The 8,919-nt window shown below is 35.7% G+C and overlaps 1 pseudogene; it reads left to right on the plus strand.

The window, feature by feature from the left end:
• The first annotated feature begins 1,502 nt into the window (after positions 1 to 1,502).
• On the plus strand, positions 1,503 to 2,421 carry LOC148211787 (secreted RxLR effector protein 161 pseudogene; annotated as a pseudogene).
• The last annotated feature ends 6,498 nt before the right edge of the window (positions 2,422 to 8,919 follow it).

The following is an 8,919-nucleotide window of genomic DNA, read 5'->3' on the forward strand; positions in this document are numbered from 1 at the left end:
GGGTTTCGGTACTTTGTTACCTTTGTCGATGATTTTTCCCGTGTAAGTTGGTTATATTTAATGAAACATCGTTCTGAGTTACTTTCTCATTTTCGTAACTTTCATGCTGAAATTCGAACTCAATTTGGTGGCTCTCTTAAAGTTCTACGAAGTGATAATGCTAAAGAATATTTTTCTGGAGCTCTTGGCTCTTATTTGAGTGAATATGGTATTCTTCACCAATCCTCTTGTGTCGATACTCCGTCTCAAAATGGAGTTGCAGAAAGAAAAAATAGACATCTTCTCGAAACAGCAAGGGCCTTAATGTTTCGAATGCATGTTCCAAAATATTTTTGGGCCGATGCTATTTCGACGGCTTGCTTCCTGATTAATCGCATGCCTTCATCAGTTCTTAAGGGTGAAATACCTTATCGTACTCTATATCCTATGCAACCTTTATTTCCTATTAAGCCTAAAATATTTGGTTGCACCTGTTTTGTTCGTGATGTTCGCCCTCAGCTCACCAAATTGGACCCTAAGTCCTTGAAATGCATTTTCCTTGGTTATTCTCGTGTTCAAAAAGGGTATCGATGTTATTGTCCTGATCTCAATAGATATATTGTCTCTTCCGACGTTACATTCTTTGAAAATACTCCTTTTTCATCATCTTTGAGTACCAGTCAGGGGGAGAGTTCACAAGAAGATGATGACTTTCTTGTATATTTCATTGTCTCTCCTTCCACTGAAGAGCTTCCTAGCAATACATCTTCCTATGTGCCTGATCCTTCTATTCCCACCATTACTCAAGTTTATTCTCGTCGGCAACCTCCTACGAACTCATGCCCTATACCAGCAGCTTCTTCGCCCGAGGATCCAGGAATAAGTGATGACCTTCCAATTGCTCTTAGAAAAGGTAAGCGTAAATGTACTTATCCTGTTTCTTCTTTTGTCTCATATAACCATTTGTCCTCACCTACTTGTTCGTTTCTTGCATCCCTTGAGTCTGTATCTGTTCCTAAAACTGTTCATGAAGCTTTGTCTCATCCTGGTTGGCGAGCTGCTATGTTGGAGGAAATGACTGCCTTAAATGACAATGGTACTTGGGATTTAGTGTCTCTTCCTGCAGAAAAAACCTATCGGTTGTAAATGGGTGTTTGCTGTTAAAGTTCATCCTGATGGATCCATTGCCCGTTTGAAAGCTCGCCTTGTTGCTAAAGGATACGCGCAGACTTATGGAATTGATTATAGTGATACTTTTTCTCCGGTTGCTAAATTGACTTCTGTTAGGTTATTCATTTCCTTGGCATCTATTCACCATTGGCCGTTACATCAGCTTGATATTAAAATGCCTTCCTCCATGGTGATCTTCAAGAGGAAGTGTATATGGAGCAACCACCAGGGTTTGTTGCTCAGGGGGAGAATGGAAAGGTATGTCGTCTTCGTAAATCCATATATGGGTTGAAACAAAGTCCACGAGCATGGTTTGGAAATATGTACTTGACCTGTTGACTGAAATAGGAAAGTTAGCTGCTAAGCCGCGTAGTACCCCAATGATACCTAATTTACAACTTACAAAGGAAGGGGAGTTGTTGAAAGATCCTGAGAAGTATAGGAGATTAGTAGGGAAGTTGAATTATCTTACGGTTACGAGGCCAGACATAGCTTATCCAGTTAGTATTATGAGTCAGTTTATGAGTTCTCCTACGACTGACCATTGGATCGCATTGGAACATATTTTATGTTATTTGAAAGGTGCTCCTGGACGTGATTTGTTATATAAATATCATGGTCATCTTAATATTGAATGTTTTTCAGATGCTGATTGGGCAGGTTCTAAGGAAGATAGAAGATCAACCTCAGGATATTGTGTATTTGTCGGAGGTAATTTAGTTTCTTGGAAAAGTAAGAAACAAAACGTGGTGTCGCGTTCGAGTGCTGAATCAGAATATAGAGCTATGGCACAGTCGGTGTGTGAATTAGTATGGATACATCAGCTTCTGACTGAATTGGAATTTGGCATCACCACTCCAATGAAACTTTGGTGTGATAATCAAGCAGCTCTTCATATTGCATCTAATCCAGTATTTCGTGAACGAACCAAACACATTGAAGTTGATTGTCATTATGTACGTGAGAAAATACAGCAAGGATTGGTGGCTACAGGGTATGTGAAGACTGGAGAGCAGCTAGGAGATATCTTTACTAAAGCATTGAATGGAGCACGAATAGATTATTTGTCTAACAAGTTGGGCATGATTAACATATATGCACCAACTTGAGGGGGAGTGTTAGAGTATATATTAGTATATTTTATATTCTTGTATTAATATTAATTTGTCATTTACCTTCTCCTTATAGGATTAGGTCAACCTTGTATATTTGTCTATATATATAGACTTTAATAATGAGAATACAGAACATTGGATTCTCTCCAACCTTAGTCTCTACAGAGGGGATGACGTACATCAAGGAGACGAAACACTGTCAAGAAGACCGATCAAGAGGTTGCAAGGCAAAAAGATGCAAGACTACATAAACAAGCAAGTTCACAACTTACTTCTTATGACCAAGCTAGAGTGCAACAAAGAGGAAGAAGATCTCCACTTTAACATTTGGAATGTTAATCTTAAGGAGGAAGAATGACATATTGAGAAAGAAGCTATAAGATAAATTGGAATACCCAAAGTGGAAGACGCCATTTTAAATATTATTTAGGGTTTATTTAGAGTTCAAACCTTAAATTTTGTGTTTTTTTTTTGTAATTCTTGTTTTACCTTTTCTTTGGACTCAATTTGTAACTTATGTAATTGCCTTTAGGCCCAAGTGCAAGGTTTTGTACCTTAGTTATGTCTCTTTATTAGTTTAGTCTAGGTTTAGAAAAAAGACTTTTCCTTTTACTTTTATGGAATTTCAAGATGTCTATGTAAAGGCTTGTTTTTGTACATTTAGGAGGTTGGATTATTGATGAATGAAAATAGCCCATGAGCTTTCTTCTTTGCTCCAAAACCATGAACATTTGGTGCATATTGATCTAGTTGCAAAAAACCCTTGAAACATGCAAGTTTAGGTTGGTCATCAAATTTGTGGAGTGTTTCACTTTTGATCTAGAACAAGTTCCCTATATCCAAAGCCTTGACCTTCAAGGTAAGTCCCTTCTTCTTCCCCTTGGGTGATTATTTGTGTGTATTAGGTGTTGCCGTGTGTGTTTAGGAGGTGCTGGTTCTTACAAAGGTTGCCTAAGCCACTTGTGGTAGGGTTGAGTACATCACTGAACTGCTTTGAGCACATAGTCTGATTCAGTTAGATCTAGGGCATCTTTACAGTGGTAACTAGTACCTGATAACTCTTCATAAGAGAGTGTTTTGTGGTCTAATTTGTGTATTAATTGTGTGGAAATGCGAGGATCCTTGTTAAGAAACCATGGAAAACATGGGAAATTATTTGGTTATGAGGTCCCTAAACTGTTAAAATTCTTAATTTCCTCAAATGGAATGAATTATGCTCAATTATTGATGTTTTACGCAGGAAGTGCTACCAAGGTTATGAGAGTGTTGCTGGAGCGTGGTCGAAAGAGGCATCTATACTGGAGCCTAATGTCGCTCGGATGCCCTAGCACGTGTGACCACACAGTAACCCACTACATCTGATTTTTACCACGTCTGTACAACTTCGAAATGGTGCCCTAAATTTTAAGCACCCAATATATAAGGAAAATATACCGTAGCCGTAAGGGGGAGGGGGGAGGGGATAAAATAAAGATCCATTTTGGAATCGTCGATTTCAGAGAACATTCCCTTCTTGTCACCATCTTTTCATTGAAGAATGAGATGAGAAGAGTGGTTGTGATATACTCAACCCTAAAACAAGTGGCTTAGGCAATAACCCTTGTAAGACCAAGCACCTCCTAAACACACACGGTAACACCTAGTACACACACAAAGAATCACCTGAGGGGAAGAAGAAGGGACTTACCTTGAAGATCATGACTTTGGATACAGAGAACTTGTTCTAGATCCAATGTGAAACACTTCACAAGTTTTATGACCAACCTAAACTTGCATGTTTCAAGTGTTTTTGTGCAACTGGATCAAGATGCACCAAATGCTCACGGTTTTGGGAGCACAGAATAAAGCCCAAAGGCTATTTTCATTCATCAATAATCCAACCTCCTAAATGTACAAGAAGAAGCCTTTATATAGGCATCTTAAAATTCCATAAAAGTAAAAGGAAAAAACTTTTATCTAAACCTAGACTAAACTAATAAAGGGAAATAACTAAGCTACAAAACCTTGCACTTAGGCCTAAAGGCAATTACAAAAGTTACAAATTGAGTCCAAAGGAAGGGTAAAACAAGAATTACAAAGAAACACAAAATTTAAGGTTTAAACTCTAATAAACCCTAAATAATATTTAAAATGGAATCTTCAACTTTGGGTATTCCAATTTGGCTTGTAGCTTCTTTCTCAATATGTCATTCTTCCTCCTTAAGCTTAACATTCCAAATGTTAAAGTGGAGATCTCCTTCCTCTTTGTTGCACTCTAGCTTGGCCGTAAGAAGTAAGTTTTGAATTTGCTTGTTGATGGAGTTTTGCACCTTTTTGGCTTGCAACCTCATGGTTGGTCCTCTTAGTGTTTAGTCTCCTTGATGCACATGAGGTTGTTTTCTTGTGGGTCAGTTTCTTCTCTTAAAGAAGCTCCCAACTTTCTGTTGTCTACTTCAACGATGAAGCCTGCTTATGTATTTTTCGTTTCTTTTATGTTTTCCGTTATGACCTAAACTCCACCTTTGGGAGGGATGAGCGCTCGTTGTAGCCTTGGTTGTTGCTATGTGTTAGTGACCTTGAATACTGATTTAATAGAAGTGTGCTTATTCTTTCATCTCACTGAATGCGTTTGACCAACCTATTTAGTATGTTTGCTTGCTTGAGGCTCGAGAGAGTCCTTGTTGAGTGTGATTGCTTCTATTAGTTGTAGATTCCTCTCTTTGAAGTAGGATGGTGAATACTCAGGGATGAGGTTCACCCTACTGTGCCTATAGGTTGATGTGATTGATTGTTTTGAATACGACGAAAATTTGGGTATCTCGGGGGAGAACCATGACGGTCTGGGCATTCAGTATCTTTGAATTGTTATAACATAGCTAGCATTAGGTGTTTTCTTCTTTGTGACTTCTGTGTTTTCTATGTTAGATGCTCCAGAAGACTTGCTTAGAATTCTCTGTTATGTTCTAATCTATTGTTTTATGTTTTAAATTTAATTTTAATACAACACTTTGATTAAACCATTTTTTTTTATTTTAGTATTTTGAAATCACGGAATCAAATCCTAGTCTAATTCCTTGAGGAGATGACCTTGTTTTTATGCTACAATGGATTATGTAGTGTATACTTGCACTAACTTTCTCCTATTTGTGAGGAAGCGAACAGTACCCTCTGTTGTATAACTTTTCGTCCATCAGTAAGTAGTGCGCAGCTCGTCTCTTAAGCTGCCCTGTTTCCCGTCGATCTCCGATGAAGGCTTTTAATGTCTTCAAATGGATTCCAATATTAATGGTCTTGCATAGTTCTTCAGTCAGTGAAATATTAAAATCAATCACTTATTGAGGTCTGATGTGTTGTTTAACTTGTGTAGGAAAACTTTACCCAACGTTATTTAACTTCTGTTTATTACCTATTCTATATGGGATTTCACCATTAAAGTTAGCTAATAATCTCTTTTGAACTCAAGGTTATAGAGGCACAATTGGTAAATTAAAATAGATCTTGTTCAAGTAAGGGAGTAAATTAGTCTTCTTAGGCATTATAATTTGATATTCTCAATACTTTTGCTTCAATATTATCTTGTGCAAGTATATTTTGGATATTTATATTTTTCCAATTAGCTCAAACCTATTTCTATGTCTTTTTTAAAAAGTAAATTAAACAAAGATAAAAAAGTAGAAAAAAGAAGGAAAATTTTGTTAACCACACAATTTTACACATGCAGTATCTAAATTTAGAGCCTGGTATCGATCTATTTGCAAATCTGCTTGCTACACGTATTGATGATATTTCAAGGTGAAATTTTCTATATTGAAATTTCTACTTCTTGAGACCTTATTTATTTTATAATAAGTTAGGGTTGTCTGGGATGGCTTTCAAACCTTTTTTTTTTTTAATTTAGAACAATTGAAGAGTGGGAAGCAAGAATATTATACTAAGCTCGCTTCCATTGGGCGAACTTTCATCAGTTTTCTTTCTCTCTGTTGTATCTTGTGCAGATAGTTTTGGAAATGTATTAAGTTGGCGTGAAAGAAGTTACCTAAAGTGGAGTTGAACTGCACAAAAATAGTGCTATTGTTTTAGAGAGATGGAGATTCATGTAAAGCTCAAAGGCAAATCACATGCTGTTAGCCTCAAGATTCACCTCTCCATGAGAAATCATAAAGTTTCAAGGCTCAGATGAAGTAGAGGATATGGTTGAATCATGGCAATGAGCTTCATGGCTATCACCATTTCAGAACTACCCAGGTTAAACTTCATCACATCATTTGCATTTTGTGAGTCAAAATCCATCCATAGACTTTGAGCATGGCTTACAACTTTATCTTTGGCTAGTCTAGAGGTAGAGAATAATAATGGACCCAACCCAGACAGTGGGATAGTTGGAATCAGACAGTGATTAGGGAAAAGAATTCCTAATGGCATCATACTAGCAATATCTCCTACTAATGAAGGCAACTTTTGACAAGTATTCTCCATTTGTAGTTTCATTTCACTTTTTTCCCTTCTATTTCTTTTTCTGGTTGACACTGTAAATTTTATAGTTGTACGAGTCTGAGATTGTTGCTTTGTTTTTTCTAATTTGAATATGGGCACATACTTTTGGGGTGTTGACATTGAGCCTTGATAGATAAAGGAACTAATATTATGGTGTAAGTTGTCATCCTATTTTGGATTTTATTAAGCCTTGTTAGGATCACTTCTAGCAGCAATGTATTAACTTTTTAAATGGTTGAATATTGAAAACATCAATTTGATAACTTTTTAAATCATTGAAATATTCTAGGTCAATAGTCTTGTATATGTTTAAATCTCGATGGTTTTGAAGGTTATATCTTGGTTGGTGCTTTCTTGTTCTTTTAGTTTAGCACTTGGACTAATGTGATATCTATGATAGTTTTTATTATTGTTCTTTGTATTGCTTCGTTGACGTTGATAATCCAAAACTAATATGTTATGCAGTACCATAATTTTGGTTGCAATATTAAGATATTATTTTGTCAATAGGTTTGAAGGATATATGGTTGGTTAGCCACTATCTTTTTAATTAAATTATGCATGTAATAATGACAGTCAATGTCCATCATTAAATATAGTCATTTCATGACGTATAAACAATGATGTACCAACAATGACGTATAAACAATGACAAACATACAATGATGCACAAACAATGACGAACATACAATGACTGGCCACAACCATCATGAAAAAATGAAAATAAACAACAACACTCGTAAAGATATTGGCCATTGCCCGTCATGGTTATTACCCTTTCATGACCGGCATGTCCATCATAAAAACAAAATTTTTCATGACGGGTAATGTCAATCATTAAAATCGTCCGTCATTGAAAAAGAAACAATGACACTCGAATAGATTATGGTCACTTGACCGTATTGCCCGTTATTAAAAACCAAATTTGTTGTAGTGGGGATAAAAATTGGTGAATTTGTTGGGGAACACAATTTAAAAACACAAGGAAAAATAGATTTTACAAAGCCAACCCCCTACTATGGTTTAGTTCTAAAAAAATGAATTACGCCTACCAAATGTGCCCGTAATTATGCTCAATTTATGCAAATTGGTTCAACTCCTGTTCCATACCGCTTTTAGTTTGTTTAAAAGCTTATGCTAGCATTTACATATGTTTATGAAACCCTTGAATCCTAAATAAATCAAACTCCAACTTATGTTTAACGGGCAAGAGAACCTATGTCTAGGATCTTGTTTTAGTTCTTATTTCTAAGTAACTTCTTGTTTTACCTTGATGAAATCCATTTGATTCTAACCTTTTCAGAATTAAATTCTAACTAATGTGATTTAAATAAGTAACCAGCAAGAAAATCAAATGGATAAATTATATCAATCAAGATAAGCAGAAAGAACATAATTTATAATGATAAGAACTAAAGCATTCACAGGAGAGTTGGAAACAAAATAATTTAGCTATTCATGGAAGTAAAAAAAAATAAAATAACAAAATAATGCATTCTCATTGAAGTTGGAAAGAAAGTACAAAATTAGAACAAATGGGCTTGCAATAAAATAAACATCGCAGAAAAATTAATTGAATAACAAAACTTAAATGCTAGAACAAAAACTCAAAAACTAAAGTTTGACAACAAAGTATAAAGGAAGAACAAAAGCATGGAAAATGAAGTTTGTTGACATGATACTTGGGGGCTTCTGTTTGCATCTCTGCTTAATAGCTAGAGGGTAAGTGCAAGTGTACACTGTCACAAGTAATAATATGGAAATATTTCAAGTTCGTCTCCACACGGACTAGTTTTCTTTTAAAATTGATTTTGTAAACTGTTTGAATGAGCAATCGAGTTTGGGAATAAAAATTGGTGGAATTGTTGGGAACACGAATTAGAAACACAGAAATTAAAACGGCAACCACCCTACTAAGATTTAGTTCTAAAAGATGAATTACACCTATTAAATGTGTCCATAATTAAACTCAATTTATGCAAACTGGTTCAACTCCTATTCCATACCGCTTTTGGTTTGTTTAGAAGCTTAGGCTAGTGTTTACATATGTCTATGCAACTCTAGAATCCTAAATAAATCAAGTTCCAACTTACGTTTAACGGGTAAGAGAGCCTATGTCGAGGATCTTGTTTTAGTTCTTATTTCTAAGTAACTTCCTGTTTTACCTTAATGAGATCCGTTT

This window comes from Momordica charantia (assembly GCF_013281855.1).
Source record: "Momordica charantia cultivar OHB3-1 chromosome 4 unlocalized genomic scaffold, Mcharantia_2.0 BLBB01000004.1, whole genome shotgun sequence".
NCBI classification, from domain to species: Eukaryota; Viridiplantae; Streptophyta; class Magnoliopsida; order Cucurbitales; family Cucurbitaceae; genus Momordica; species Momordica charantia.